We start from the raw sequence: 16,044 nt of genomic DNA, 5'->3' as shown, positions 1-16,044 counted from the left end.
CCTTGAGGATCGGTGGGTCAAATCCTCCCCAGGTTTTTACCGTGTGGTTTCTTGGGTAATCATATCATTGTGTTATTTATTATTCCGCTGTTTTATACTTTTGATATGATTATTTGATTGTTTTAACCTAGAATTGCATAATTTGACTAAGTAACAACTTGGCTAATTAATGTAAGCTAACCAATCTGGTTGTTTTTAAGGGGTCTAAAACCGTTCAGGACTAATGGTTATTGGTTGATGCTATGGGCTATAGTGGAATTCGGTAAGCTAAAGAATAAATAGGTTCGGCGCAACCTCGTTGGAGCAAAAAGCTTGGAGGGCTTAGGTACACTGGGTAGATTAGGTTTGGAGGGTCTTTTACTGTTCATGTATCTCAACTACATTCTTTAGTGGATTATTTACCGCTTGGAGGGTGGCAGAGAGATTTTATGCCGAGGGCTTAGATTTTCTCTTTGATAATACATCGCCGTATTGTCTTTGTGTTTGCATCTCTCTTCATTTATCTTTGCCATTTATTTTCTGTTGTGGATGTGATTATATTTGGCTTAGATTGTTTATCAATTCTGTGTTTGGCTTATGTTCATGTTTTACACATTAATTGTTTGATAATAAGCTTGAATTGATAATTTGTAATTTGGAGTCTAAACATTCAAGGGTGTTTTATATACATATTGAACATTCAAGCCGTTTAAAGAAAAAGATGACAGCCAAGAGAGGGTTGTGTGTGGAGAAGAAAATAAAAAGAAGAGAGTAAAGTGCTGCCGCATTTGAAAGAGATAATTAGTGTGTATGTGAGAGCAAAGAAAAATAAGAGAAATTTTTCTTTAACCGTGAGACATACACAAGAATTATTGTAATTGATTTGATAATAGTGAAATTATTCGGAGTTTGTTCTGTGGTTTTTTCCCTTCAAAGAGAAAAGGTTTTCCACGTAAATATTTGTGTTCTTGTGTGTAATTATTATTTTGGATTGCTAATATTGTTGATAATATTATTTGGGACCCAATAGGTTCGCTTCCTTTTGTCTTTATAACTCATGCACTTGTTTTTTCTTTTTCTTTTTTCTTTCTTTAATTTATCAAAACTCATGCACATTTTCTTTACCTTCAATTGCTTTATTAGTTCTGGTTTTGTATACGTATATGGGCGGCTTTTATGGATTATTTGCCTTTCATTTTCAATTCGGTAATGGGTGTTTGTTCTTTTTTGTTTTTTTTTCCTGGTTTTATTTAGTTTCGTATGAAGTCGTTAATCTTAGCAATGCTTTCCATTTTTTATTCACTATATTTTTTCAAATAATATTAATAAAAAATTTCTGGGTTTTTATTTTTTTGAGAAAAAAAAAATTGGGTATTAAGTACCCGTTTGGGTACTGATGAAAAGGCTGCACTTTTTTTTTTTTTTTTTTTTATAATTGGGCGCTTAAAGAATCTAGAATCAATTGTATTAGAGGATTGTCAGTTGCTGGAAGTTATATTTCAACTTGAAGAACTAAATTTTGAGGAAAGTCAAGTAGCATTAGTTCTTGATCAGTTAAGAGAATTGAATCTATATAATTTACCAAAACTGATGCACATATGGAAGAAGGGTCCAGAAACGATCAGAGGTTTTGGAAAGTTGAGATTGTTAGTGGTATGGGGATGTAACAGTCTGACATATTTGTTCTCACCATCCATGGCAAAATTGCTTGTGATGTTAGAGGAAATACAAGTTACTAAATGTAAAAAAATTGAAGAAATCCTTATAAGAGCTAGAGAAGAAGAAAAAGAAAAAAATTTGTTCCACAAAGTGAACTTGATCTTGCTCAGGGACTTACCAAATCTGAAGTGTTTTTGCAATGAAGCCAATGCTTTTGAGTGGCCATCCCTAAAGAAAATGATGGTAATTAGATGTCCCAATTTAAGGATGTTTGTTCCGTCCAACCTAAAGACACCTGAGCTGGAAGGAGTATATGAAGACATTGAATTCAAAACAAGTCAGTGGAAGGGAGACCTTAATGCCACCATAGAGCACATATTCAAAGGAAAGGTATGGCACATTCTCACTGCAATTATCTCACTAATGGAAGAATTTAACACTTGTGTGTAACCATAGAAGTATTTAATATGCCAATATTTCTGTTTAATTAATTAGCAGAAATTACACAACAGTTTAATTAAAAAAGAAAAAAAAGGAAAGAAAGGAAAAACACAATTTTCGAATACCAAAAAAATGTTTTGAAAAACAGTAATTTCTTCACTTACGACCAATTATATCATCACCAATAGTAAGCACATAGTTACTTTCATTTTTCTAGTTGCAAATATTGTGATTACTTAAATCACATAAATACTTCTATTTATACAGGAAAAACAGGTAGATCACGAGACGTAGCAACAAGTGTAAACCGAAACCACTAAATCTGAGAAGGACATGTGATGCTGGGCAAGGCATACAGGAGGTGAGCATATTACCTTTTATTTTTTATTTTTTATTTTTTTTATATCAATTTATTATATTTGGTCAGAATCCAAAAATGCATAAAAATGAAAAACGCATAAAACTTTTTTTTTCCATATATATATATATATATATATATTTAAGGCACACCATTTGAAATACTTTAAGCAAAGGAAAGACCCAAGAAATATTTTTGAACGAAGCAGATCATTAAATAGAAAATCATGTAGTGTCTGGTACACTTTTTTCCTCTCAAGAAAGAAGATGCTAATTAGAACTACAACCTGTATTATGGGGGCTGAATGATAAAGAGGTTATATTAGATATATTATTCAATTGCTTCTGTACAACTTAGCCCCCAAAAAAGTTGCTATAGAGTTGCCAATTAAACAATTTTTTTTTCCCTTGCAAGAGAATGTGGTAATACATATATTACCTCAACAGTACATTTCACTCATAAAATTGCAATCAATCAGGTCCTTTTGTTAATCCAAGCATGCTGGGAACATTATTAATTGACCATGGCATTCAGGTACTTGTCTGTGTTTTTCTATGCTTAATCAATCATTTCATTTTGTGAAAACTATCTAATTAGTGCGTCCACTATAATGAAATCATCACTTCTAACTCGGTTTTATAAAACTGGAAGTTTATAATAAACTTAATCTTTCCTTGCAGAGAATTGGAAAGAAGAAAGGAATGAAATGGAAAGTGTTATTTCAATTGTATCAAAAATTGGAGAATACTTGGTGGTGCCAATCAGACAACAGCTTGGTTGTAGGAATTCCTTATGGAGGCCAAATTATATACATGTGGAATTGATGGAAACCATAAAATGTCTCCAAGATATTGAATATACATTTTCTTGTTAATGAGGAATACTCATCTCTGCATTTTCATTTTCTCTATTTGGCTTTAACTTTTTCTTTATGGTACTTCACTTTTTATTCTTTGACATTTATTACCACTAGTCGTAGACCCACGCGATGCGTGGGAATATACAACTATTTTGTAACATGGTATAATGTATGATTTATTTTCTAAAACTACTGAAGATATTATTTCTAAATTATTTTTCATCTCTTCATCTCTACAAATATATCATTCTATTATTTTGATTTTTTTTTTTTTTTTGAAAAACTTAGATGCATTTGATTGATATTATTCCATTATTGTTTTTGAGATAAAAGATATGTAAGGTTGAATTTAATCAACCATCTAATTGGCTTTATTCCGTGACCAATTTGCTTGTAATTTAGCACTTAGTGACCCTGTATTTAGGTGGGAAAATTGTAAGGGTAGTGTGTGAGAAGATGTGAAGAAAAGCTAAAGAGTGTGCAAGAAAAATAGAGTCTCGCGACTAGGACTCGCGGGTGGTTCGCGACTGGCAAGCCGTGAAATACAGTCACGTGAGAGGCGCACTGGGAAGCTGAAGGGTCGCGCCAGCTGTCACGCTACAGGACAAAAGTTCTAGTCTGGCCAAGCCGTTACGTCGCGACTTGATTTCGCGACTTGGCCAAGCCGCGAGTTCATGTCGCCAACTTGCCCTGTTTGGCAAAAACTGACGTTTTGCATTCCCTTCTCACCCTACTATATATACACCCTTATACCCATCATTTTGAGAGAGCTTCCAGAGAGAATTTTGTGAGAGAAAACCCTAGAGAAATACAAGATTGATTCATCCCCAATCTTCATCTAAAGAGACTCTACAAATTCCTCTACTCTCTTCCTCTCCATTGTCATACCCTTGAGAGGTCATTTACCAAACCCTTGTCTCACCACACCCACGTCTGTGAGAAAGTCCATTTGGTGCTTTGGGAAGCAGTTTGGAAAGGAACCAATATACATTGGTTGATGCTATGGTCAAGTAGCGGAATCCGAGAAGCTAGAGAAGAAATAGGTTCGGCGTAACCTCGTTGGAGCAAGAAGCTTGGAGGGCTTAGGTACTTGGGTAGATTAGGCTTGGAGGGTCTTCTGCTGTTCATGTATCCCAACTACATTCTTTAGTGGATTATTTGACCGCTTGGAAGGCGGCGGAGAGGTTTGGCGGAGAGGTTTTACGCCGAGGACTTCGGTTTCCTCTTCGATAACACATCGTGTGTTGTCCGTGTGTTTGCATCTTCTTTCCCTTTACTTTTGCCTTATATTTACTACTGTGGATGTGTTTATATTTGGCTTAGATTGGTCTATCAATTCAGTTATAAGCTTGTTATCATATTCCGCACATAAATTGTTTGATGTAAAGCTTGAATTGGTATTTTTGTTATTTGGGTCTAAACGTTCAAGGGTGTTTCATACCCATATTGAACTTTCAAGATAAAAATACTATTTTTTTTTTTGAGTGATCTATATTATTCAAACTTTTGTATAGTGTGTTATATTAATATATGGTTCTTTTTTTCTACAACTAAAACCAAACCTCATCACCAATTTATGATTGATATTACTTAAATAATTTATATAGAAACATTCGAATACATAATCATTTCACTTCTAAAAAAATCTAAAAATTAACTCAAACCAAAACTATAAGAGGGATAGAGAGTACATGTGATAAATAACTCAAAAAACACACCACCAAATCGTACTATCCAAAAGTAGAGACCAAAAAAAAAAAATCATCAATCTAAAATAGAGTTGCAAGAAAGAATTAAAGAGAGAGAGAGAGAGAGAGAGAGAGAGAGAGAGAACCATCACCTTTTTTGGAAGAGAATGTGACAAATAACAAAATTATATAAAAGAAGATGAGTAGAAGAATATTCAAAAGAAAATGTATAGTTGTAAATACCAAATTATCCATGTCATGCTATGTAATAGAATAACATTAAATCATTATGTTATTTCATAGGATAATATGTAACAAACAAAAAAAATTAAAAAGATAAAAAATTTAAATATAACCAAATAATATCAACCTAAAGTAGAGTTAAAAATAAAAATTCATCGGTCTAAAGAATTAAACATCCACCAAAAGAAAGAATATATATATATATATATATAGAGAGAGAGAGAGAGAGAGAGAGAGAGAGAGAGTATTCACCTTTTTGTGTGAGCAAAATATGGATTGAATAGAAGAGAAAATAACAAATTTTTATAGTAAAAAAAATAGGGAAAAGAAGAGTCAAAACAAAAGGAAGATGAAGAAATGGAGAAATAGTAAGGTTAAGGTATAGAGTAGTAGGGATATAAAAAGGAAAAAGTAAGTAAATGTTAGAGAAGGTGGAATTGTAAAGTGGCAAATTAATGAGGAAAAAAATAATTAAAAAGGAGATAAAATATTGAAAATAGGTTAATGATGTGGTGCTAATGTGGCTCAACAAGAGCGCAACAACATTAAACACTACGTTTCAATTTTTAGATATATATAGAATATAGACATAGATGTGTGTGTATTTTTTTATGGGTATCTATTACTATTGCCTTGTATGTTTTAATTACACAAATGTCAGATTGAACACAGTAAAGACTACATATGCTCAATTTGTCAATGACTCAACCAACCAGGAGGCTTTTCTAAATTTTTTTTTCCTAGTAAATTTCGCCTTTTAACCCCAAGCAATAGGATGGTTTCTGTTACCCTCTCTAATCTTCAAAATTTAGTAATCATCTTCTAAAGTTACACTCTAGATTGCAAATAGCTTCATAATATTAAAAAATTGACATATATGATGTTTTAAATATGTGGCTGTTAAGAGAAATGTACACATTTTAGTTAGGATAAAGTTTGGCTATAACTCCATTACATATCTTATTATTTGATATGAATTTCAAAAAATCCACCATTGGAATATATTTTTTTCTTATATCCTTCATATTTGCAAAATTTCTAGATGATCAAAGATCAATAGGCATGTCATCAATCAAATGTTTATATTTCAAGTTTTTGTAATATAAAATCATGCGTTAAAAAATAAGTTTATGAATCAAATAATAAATAACATCCGATTAACACGAAATTTGACATTCATGTTAAGAAAATAAAGAACATGCAATCTAACGATTAGATTTTCAAAATATGTAGTCATGTTATTATTGTTAGTTTTTGGGAGTTGTGAGTATTGACAACAACTAAGTTTGTACCTAAATTTTGTCCTTTTATTTAAGTTAATACATTTTAAATTATTACAAGTCACGTGATACTAAGTGTTAGAAAAGGATCCATTGTTCAAATTTCCCTTCCTCCATTGTACAATTGAAATATTAAAAAAAATGTTAAAAAAGTCAAATTTTGAACCAATTTTAACTAGTAGGATTTTTTTTTGGTTTCCAAGATAATTATTAGGAGTTATATGTAGTAAGTGCATAGTTTTGGATGGTCATTGTTTGGATTTTAAAATATAGGCTATGCATTACAAATAACCTAATAGATTAGGAACACATGACCTACTGACTTCCTCTCTTTTATCCTAACCTGTGCTTTGAGAGACACTCAAAATCCTTCGCCCCCAACCCAAAAAGAAAAAAAGAAAAAAAAAAGTCCAGAGTAGCTAAATTAATACAGTAATTGGACTATGAACTATAAATAATATCTTAAACTTGTGGCCTAATTTAGACTGTCAATTTTTTTTTTTTGGTGACAGATAGAATAGAATTTCACTCTATGATATCTGTTCTATTATAATTGTTTTTTATTATTAGGTGAAAAACCAATTTGTTAACTGATTTATAATTCATTCTTTAAAAAAAAAAAAACTGATTTTTGAATCTATATTATTAACTGATATTTTTCATTTTAATATAATCTAAGTTGTTTACTGGAACTTTAGTCGTTTTTTCTAAAGAAAAATATTCTACGTTTTACCAACCCAATTTAATTTCTGTTAGGATGGTTAATCGATCTGTTGTAGTACTTTTTTGGCATACAATCCAACCAACCTTTATTACTCTTCTTTTTGTCTTTTGTAAAGCATTCACCACTATTATTAGGGAATGGACAATATAATATAGCCTCAATTCAACTGTAATCCTTCAGCACTATTGTTCCTTTAGTTATCTATTTTTCCTTTTATTCTTTTTCTATGTTTATTTGTGTTTAAATTATAAATTACACTCAATAAGTTTAACGAAAATTTATTTCGTGCCTTTAACGTCATTTTTATTCAATTAAGTCTTTTAACTTCCAAACTTTTTAATTAAGACCTCCTATTTGTCTTCTTTAGTAATGCTCTGCTAAGCACCCCAAAATGACCCTGTTTCAATTTTTAGCTGATTTTTTGAATATTTAGAGTGTGTTTGGATACCGTTTATTTTGTTGAAAACTGAAAACACTATAGTAAAATAATTTTTAAATGTGTGAATAGTACTGTGAGACTCATTTTTAATGAAAGTTTTGTTGAAAAATAAGGTTTGTGAGTTTTGTGAACAGTGCACGAGACCTATTGAAAACACACAAAATGCACTGAAACACACTTCAAAAAAAAAAAAAAAAAAAAGTGCAGCCTTTTCATCAGTACCCAAACGGGTACTTAATACCCAATTTTTTTTTTTCTCAAAAAAATAAAAACCCAGAAATTTTTTATTAATATTATTTGAAAAAATATAGTGAATAAAAAATGGAAAGCATTGCTAAGATTAACGACTTCATACGAAACTAAATAAAACCAGGAAAAAAAAACAAAAAAGAACAAACACCCATTACCGAATTGAAAATGAAAGGCAAATAATCCATAAAAGCCGCCCATATACGTATACAAAACCAGAACTAATAAAGCAATTGAAGGTAAAGAAAATGTGCATGAGTTTTGATAAATTAAAGAAAGAAAAAAGAAAAAGAAAAAACAAGTGCATGAGTTATAAAGACAAAAGGAAGCGAATCTGTTGGGTCCCAAATAATATTATCAACAATATTAGCAATCCAAAATAATAATTACACACAAGAACACAAATATTTACGTGGAAAACCTTTTCTCTTTGAAGGGAAAAAACCACAAAACAAACTCCGAATAATTTNTGAAGAGATCCTACAAGCTCATCAACAGGGATGGAGTCCACATCCTTGCTCTCAGTAATGGCAGTCACTTTGGGTCTAAAGTCTTCAGTTAAAGATCTAAGTATCTTCCTAACAATTTTAGGTTGATCATAGATTTTACCCAAATTAAAAGCAAAATTAACAATATCATTCAGTTTGGCATAAAATTCATCAAAGGATTCATCATCAGACATCCTAATGCTCTCAAACCTAGAAGTTAATTGCTGCAGTTTGTTTATCTTAACTGCCTTTGTGCCTTCATGCACAGTTTGGAGGATTTTTCAAGTAGTATGAGCAACCTCAACATTAGAGATCCTCTTAAATTCCTCCATAGAAACAGCATTGAAGATGACATTCATAACTTTGCTATTGAAGTCAGCTGCTTCTTTTTCAGAAGTTTGCCACTCACTCACAGGAGTAGTGGGCTTCTCCCATCCGTATTCAACGAAATTCCAATCTCTCTCATCAATGGATTTCAAGAATGCTTTCATCCTTACTTTCCAATAAGCATAGTTATTCCCATCAAAGTGAGGAGGAACAATAAGAGAGTGTCCATGCTCCATAACAGCAGGGGTCAAGGATCAGCTCAGAGATCAAAAAATCTCAAACAAAAGAACTACCTGCTCTGATACCACTTGTACGGTTTTAGACCCCTTAACACACAACCAGATTGAGTAGCTAAGTTGTTACTTAGTCAAATTAAGCAATTCTAAGTTAAAACAATCAAACAATCATATCAATAATATATAGCAGCGGAATTATAAATAACACAAGATATGATCACCCAGGAAAACCAAACCGGTAAAAAACCTGGGGAGGATTTTACCCACCGATCCTCAAGGCAAAATTGAATTCACTATGAAAGAATCGAAGTTCATACAAAAGGACTTACAAGCTCCCTGCTCGACTTCCTAATGCTACATACCAGTAGAACTTACTGACACGACCTCGTGCAAGCTCCGAATCCACGGACTCTTTCTTTCTTGAATTCTTCAATCAGCTACAAGTACCCACGCTTGATATTCTTTAAACTTTAATGGTAGCAACCTAGTTGATCATCAAGATGTTGAAGTAATCTCTATCTTGAAAACCCTAAGCTTTGTGTAAAGGAAAACTCCTCTAGATCTCACAAGAGATTTACACAAAACAGTAATGTATGAGCAACAATACAACTGGAGCAACTCTCAAAATGTGGCTAGGGTTTTTCCTTATATACCTAGGGCGAAAACATAAAACCCTAAACGTTTAATGAGTTAGGACTAAGTTGGAAAAACTGCAAAAAACGCAATCTGGTCGACTTTCGATCGATCGAGTCTATTCTTCGATCGATCAAGCCAGACCGAAATGCCCCATTGCATCTACAGTCTCTCGATTCCAACTTTACAATAATTAATCAACTTTGAGCAAGCTTAAATAAGACTAAAAATATTGTTTTGATCATGGTTTGCCAATATTACAAATTAGAGTTCTAAATACATAAATTCCTAAACCTTTAGAACCTAATAGATTTGGATCAACATTAGCCATTGTAGATACCTCACCACCTACATACTCTAAACCAGGGTTTCACTCAAAATTCCCACTATGGTGAATAGTAAAATCAAAATGAATTTCAGCAGCCATCTGCAAGGTTTAAAACACATGCACAAACAACAGTAATTAAATATATAACCAACACATGCATAAAGACAACACACAAAAGCAAAATAATTTTAGTTGCACACCAAACACCAAGTAACGTGGGGTCAGAGACAAGAAACACAACCAACTAAACAATTTGTCTCCATAGGACCACAAACAACCTAAAGATGCATCTAACCAAAATATTCTTAGGGACCACAGTTATCGATGTCAACTATAAAAGAACAAACACACCAATAGTAAACCCAACAATGGTAAACCACTAATTTTATGACAAAAAAACTTTAATCCGAATCACCTTCATCAATCGTTACAGATTGAAAAAGAATAAATACAACAATGGCAAACCCTAGAAAGCATTTCATACTTGATACAGAGGAAAACTCAAACTTCAGCACTCCTCCTTGCTTGCAAGTGTTCGGGGAGGGATTTTACTTTGGCAATCAGAGTACAGAGGGAAAGGGATTAAGGTTAATGGAATTTTTTAGGGTTCGAAGGTAGGGAGAGGGAGAGAGCTTAGTCCTTTAGGGTTCTAATTGTGTTCTAATTGGGTTCTAATTTTTGGCTTATATAGTAAATGAGAATTTCTAACGGAAAGGACAGAGGTGGGTAACGGGGGTCTAACGAAGGCCATCTCAGGTGGGTTAAGTGACAAATTTCAAACCACGGGTGGGCATTGTTAAAACGGGCCAAACCACAGGTGGGTAAATTGCACTTTCTCGTTCCAAATATCAACTTTTTGTTTGGTAAACACTTAGGGCCTTGTTGTGGGTAAAGTATAATATGAATGTATTTGCTAGTTGGGCCTCGTGTGGTGAAATTGGGCCCATGATGGTGAGCCTTGGTCGTGTGGAGTCGTGTGCAAAACTGAAACACCTAGGCCTTTTGGGCTTTCAAAAATTTAGATAAAAAAAAAATCCTCAACAGCCTTAAATTCAAGCTTACTAACAAAATAATCCAATGAAACTTGAATACGTTAATACTCAAATCCCCTTTCCTCTCCCTCCTTTCAAAACATACTAAAATTTAGAAGTAAACTTTTAATATTTTCCCTTTCTTTCAATTTTCTTATGAAACATAGTGTTACTATGTGATTGAGTTTCTAAAAAAAAGGAAAAAAAGAAGAAGAAGTGATTGAGTTCCTAAAACCTGTCCATTCTTATAGGGAATATGTTTCTTTTCAAATTAGTTTGGAAATAAACTTTTCAAACTAGTTTGGAAATCTTCTTGTATGATTAATTTTATATTTTGTTTGGGCATAATTGAAAAGATTCTCTATACAATTTGGGTTTTGGCTCAGGTGGCCCTTTAATTTTACGATTGTAGCTTTTGCATTGTACCCATATTCTTGATAATCAATGCACTCCTCACTTCTCAATACTCATCTCACAAGACCGCAATAGCTAATATTTATTTAACTTTAAATGTTATAAATGTTTACTTAAAATAGGTTATTTTTTCCTTTTAAAATTATAAAGTTACTAATTAAGTTTTTGTATTTAATTTTAAGAACTCATTTTTAATTGATTATATGACTAATCAACCTTAAGTAAAAGTTATCAATTATGTGTGTGTGTATATATATATAATAATTGATTATATGACTAATCAACCTTAAGTAAAAGTTATCAATTATGTGTGTGTGTATATATATATATATATATTAGAAAAGCAACTACAACAAGTATTGTCAAAAAAATTATGTAAGCGATACATGCATTTGAAAAAGAATCTATTATTTGTATATAATCAATAATTGTTGTGTTGCATTTTGAACATTATTATGATTATTCTCGTTGTGATTTTTCTATTGTATTATTTCATTATATTATAATTTTTTTAATGAATTTATTGTTAACTTATGACATTTAAATTATTTTTTGTTATATTTTGTTATATTTCTAGTAACAAATTTATCAATAGATCCTAATAGAGATTTGTAGGGACGTGACACTAAAAACTCAAGTAAACATTGGACCTTAGATCGGGACAGGCCCAGAATGTGTCATTCTGAGAAATGGAGCCCAACTACGGAAGCACATACCCAGCAACAAGGGTAAAAGATTAAACAAGGAATCATCAAAAGTACCCCTAAGATCTTGAACTCCGGAAATCAACCAAACAAGGCCCACCACCCTCAGTCCAAGCATGAATGGACCACGTGAACCATTCGAGGTAAATGCCCATAGATGAAATACCAAAGGCATCCCACTGAGGTACGCACAATATCCGAGGATGTCTGAACTACCAAAGACATCCTATCAAGATAGCATAACATCCAAGAAAGCCCTTTGGATTTTCTTGACAAATCCATCATGGTACACTTAGCGTTCGAGGGAGCCTTCTGAATCTTCCTGATAAATCCATAGCGATCCACCTGACACAATATCATTTAATGCAACAAATTACTTATCAAAATAAAACAAGAAGTCCCAAAAGTCTTTATTAATTATGACCTCAAGAAAAGAAGAACCTAATGGGACAGAAGGTTACCCAACCAAACTAGATCAACACCTACAATGGCACATGCTAGAGAAGAAATAAGGAGAATCAAGCTCCAGATAAGGATGGAGAAGAAGGAGGAAGAAGAGTATAAAAAGGAAGAGAATACAAACAAAAGGGGGAAATATACACAGAGTGAGAATTGTAACAATGAAAATCATATGAATAAGAGTCTTTTTACATACTTTTATAAGAGTGGGACAGTCTTTGAATTCTTGTTCAAATTTCTCATTGCGGATTTATTTAAGCCCATAATCTAAATTAATTGTGTTTTTAAGCAAGCAATCAGGCACCGGTTAATTTCTTGCTTCCACATTTTTCAATTACTTTTTTTGTATTTTTAATTTTTTTTTTCATATCCAGATTAATATTTTCAAGTAGACATTCAAAATTAAAAATATTTACAAATAAAAGAACCACCATCTTAAAATATAAAATCATAATATAAAAATATTAAAATAAATTTGAAGGAATAAAAAAATATAATCAAATTGATCAAATGTACTATTGCAACTTCACTTAATACAAGAATCACTCAACAAGCTTAATGTGCCTAAATAAAGATGAATTCATATAACTTGATGAATTAATACTAAGAGCAAGATTTATTTAATATAGAGAACCAAATATATAAAATGTAACAAAAGGATATGAATTTTTTTTAATAGTTTTAATTATTTACTTTGAGTAAAGCAATGCATGGTGAGGGAAATTAAAATTTAATTTCCAATTTTTAAGATGCTATTAGACATAGATTGTTTGGTATATGCTACGTGAGTGATTGATTTTGACAATCTGCCATGTGTGAGATTTCTTACAAAAATTTAAAATTCTAGTTGTGAGAAATTGATTGTCAATGATTATTTGGAATATTCACATAATTTTTTTAAATCAAATTGGATTTCAATTGGTATGCAATTTTGAGGTTCTTTTGAGGGATAAGTAAGAGCGTAGAATTATTGGGTCACAACTTTGGGGCTTTATTAAGATGGAGTTCCTAGTAAATGGCCAAGGGTCGGCCTTGTATAAAGTTCTACGGGGTTTTCAAGGTATCAGTACAATGACTATTCATTTCACTATTGCATAATGCATATTCAATACAATAAATAACAATTAAGTTTCATACCGACTTTTTTGGGTTTTTCACTGTTAAACAGCTAACTTGCTTTCAGAAAATAAAGCGAGAAAGAGAGAGAGAAGGCAGAGACTGATAGATGCTAATGGCACGTGCATGGGCATAGTATGGGAACATTGTATCATTAATATATACTATATTTGAAGCCACGTAAATGGCACAATAAAATTAGTTCGTAAATTTGCTAAGAACAAACGCTATCAGACAAGTCGGGTAATGCTCACATGGAAAGTTAATTTATATGCTGATTTTTCAAATCGCGCAATTATATTTTTAGATTAAAGCCACAAAAAAAATTTATGAACTGATTACTAGAAATGCATTTTATTGATTATTGATGGAAGCACGTGTGATTAAACAGCAAAGTTGAATTGAGCCCATTGATCTCTATTGTTAACGCAAAATAGTGTGGGGGATCAAACAGGCTTTATCTAAAATTTTATGCTCCTTTTAATAACTCTCTTAAGGAAATTAAGAGAGCCAAAGAAACATTCATACACAAGCATAAGCACTCCTCCATTATTCTTCTAAAGATATCAAATCCTTCTTCCAATGTCATTTATCTGGAGAACCATGGAGAAGGAATCAAATAGTTAAGACTCTTTATTTATCAAACATGGGGGTTGCTCTTGAATGGCCCAAGAGCTTACGCAGCACCTGCACTCATCACGAATTGGTGGTAGAGAGCTGCAATGGTTGCACCAATGAATGGCCCAATCCAAAAGATCCACTGGAAAAGAAAATAACAAGTATTTAAGATGCACCAATTTTTTTTTTGGGGTATGAATATTAACACTGATATGATATATCTAACAGAGGATCCATAGTCAACTCCAAAATTTTAGAACTTCTCATGATCATAATTGTTGTATATATACTATGCATATAATGAGATGATACAACAAAGAAACAACTTTAGTAACAATGCAAATAATCAGTAGTCTAAGTAAGGAAAGTGTACTTACATGGTCATCCCATGCCTCGGCCTTGTTGTAGATAACAGCAGCACCGAAACTCCTAGCGGGGTTGATGCCAGTGCCAGTGATTGGAATGGTGGCCAAGTTAACCATGAACACCGCAAATCCAATAGAAAGTGGTGCCAAAACCTTCAATTCATTACAATACACAATCTGTCAATAAAACAATATTGATAGTATAACTATATTCCATAATCATTCATTTGTGGCTAAGAAATAGTCCAAGGCTGAGGGCACAAACAATAATCTACAATTGCCGTGAAACAAAATAGGGCAATTCTTAGGTTGTTCATAGGAGGTGTCCCCACGGATTCCAAAAAACCTTAAACTCAGTACATGTACACACATGCACTTTTAGGCCTTAACACCACAAAGAGTCTCAAGTACAAAGCAACAAATTAAACTAAAATTTTTTTCCTTTGAAAAGGATAAAACAGTTCTTTTATTTTAATAGATTAAATATAATTTGATCATTTTATCTACTTGCTCTTTACCATTGACTTAAAATAAGATATCAAACCCTTTTTTTATCCGTTGATAATTGTTATTTTATGTGTACTAGGTAGTGTGTAATCAGGGATGGACAGACCCCACCTGGGTCCAATTTTTTTTTTTAGTTATTATATGTGTCATTTTTGTAGTTGGACCCTTCTAAAACCTTAAGTTCCTTCTCCTCAACAAGCCTAGCTAATTTCACCTAAATAACAACTATTCAACCCAAAAACTTAACAAAAATAATAAAAACATTCACAATGGTGATTTTATTTTAGCAAAAAAAAAAAAAAAATTATTTATTTCATTCCTTTAATTTCTATTCATTTCAATGTCATTCATATGTTCACTTTCATTTGAGAGGTTGCCATTAAGTGTTTCAAAACAATGTAATTTTTAAATTTACAAAACAACGTTATTTCAATATACCTAACAACACTATATATGTGACAAAATTGGGTAGAATGACTACATTGAATAAAAATAAATTAAGTTATAGTTTTGAAATGAATTAATCAAAAATTATAAGATTGGATTGAATTTTGAATAAAATTAAAGAATGCAATTCATAATTCAACCTAATTTTAATCGTTTATATTTAAACACGTACCTCAAACTATGTCATGTCACCAATATCTTAAAATGGATATCTAAGTAATGGTAATCAATGTTTATTTAATTGTGATAGTGTAACAAAATTTGAACAATTCATTTTTTTTTTATATACAAGATAGAAATTTTACTCTAGCATAATGTAAGTGTACGTATATATGTGTGAAACTCTTTCCTGCAGACTTAACCCCGGTCCTTACCCCCCACCCCACAATTACTTAATACTTGTGAAGTGACTATCACATCAAGGGTGCACAGTAGTTGAACAATTCATTTAG

The 16,044-nt window shown here is 32.0% G+C and overlaps 1 long non-coding RNA gene across 1 annotated transcript; it reads right to left on the bottom strand.

Moving 5' to 3' along the window:
• Positions 1–13,981: 13,981 nt before the first annotated feature.
• Positions 13,982–15,026, bottom strand: LOC136070240 (uncharacterized). The gene is made up of 2 exons (XR_010631530.1): positions 14,651–15,026; positions 13,982–14,415 (listed from the first exon to the last, which is right to left on the bottom strand). It is a non-coding gene; the product is annotated as an uncharacterized LOC136070240 (long non-coding RNA).
• Between the last annotated feature and the right edge of the window lie 1,018 nt (positions 15,027–16,044).

The sequence above is a fragment of the Quercus suber genome, unplaced genomic scaffold, assembly GCF_002906115.3.
Source record: "Quercus suber isolate HL8 unplaced genomic scaffold, Cork oak 2.0 scaffold_220, whole genome shotgun sequence".
NCBI classification, from domain to species: domain Eukaryota; kingdom Viridiplantae; phylum Streptophyta; class Magnoliopsida; order Fagales; family Fagaceae; genus Quercus; species Quercus suber.
The sequence above is the reverse complement of the archived record's forward strand: the minus strand, read 5'-3'. Positions and strand labels throughout refer to the sequence as shown.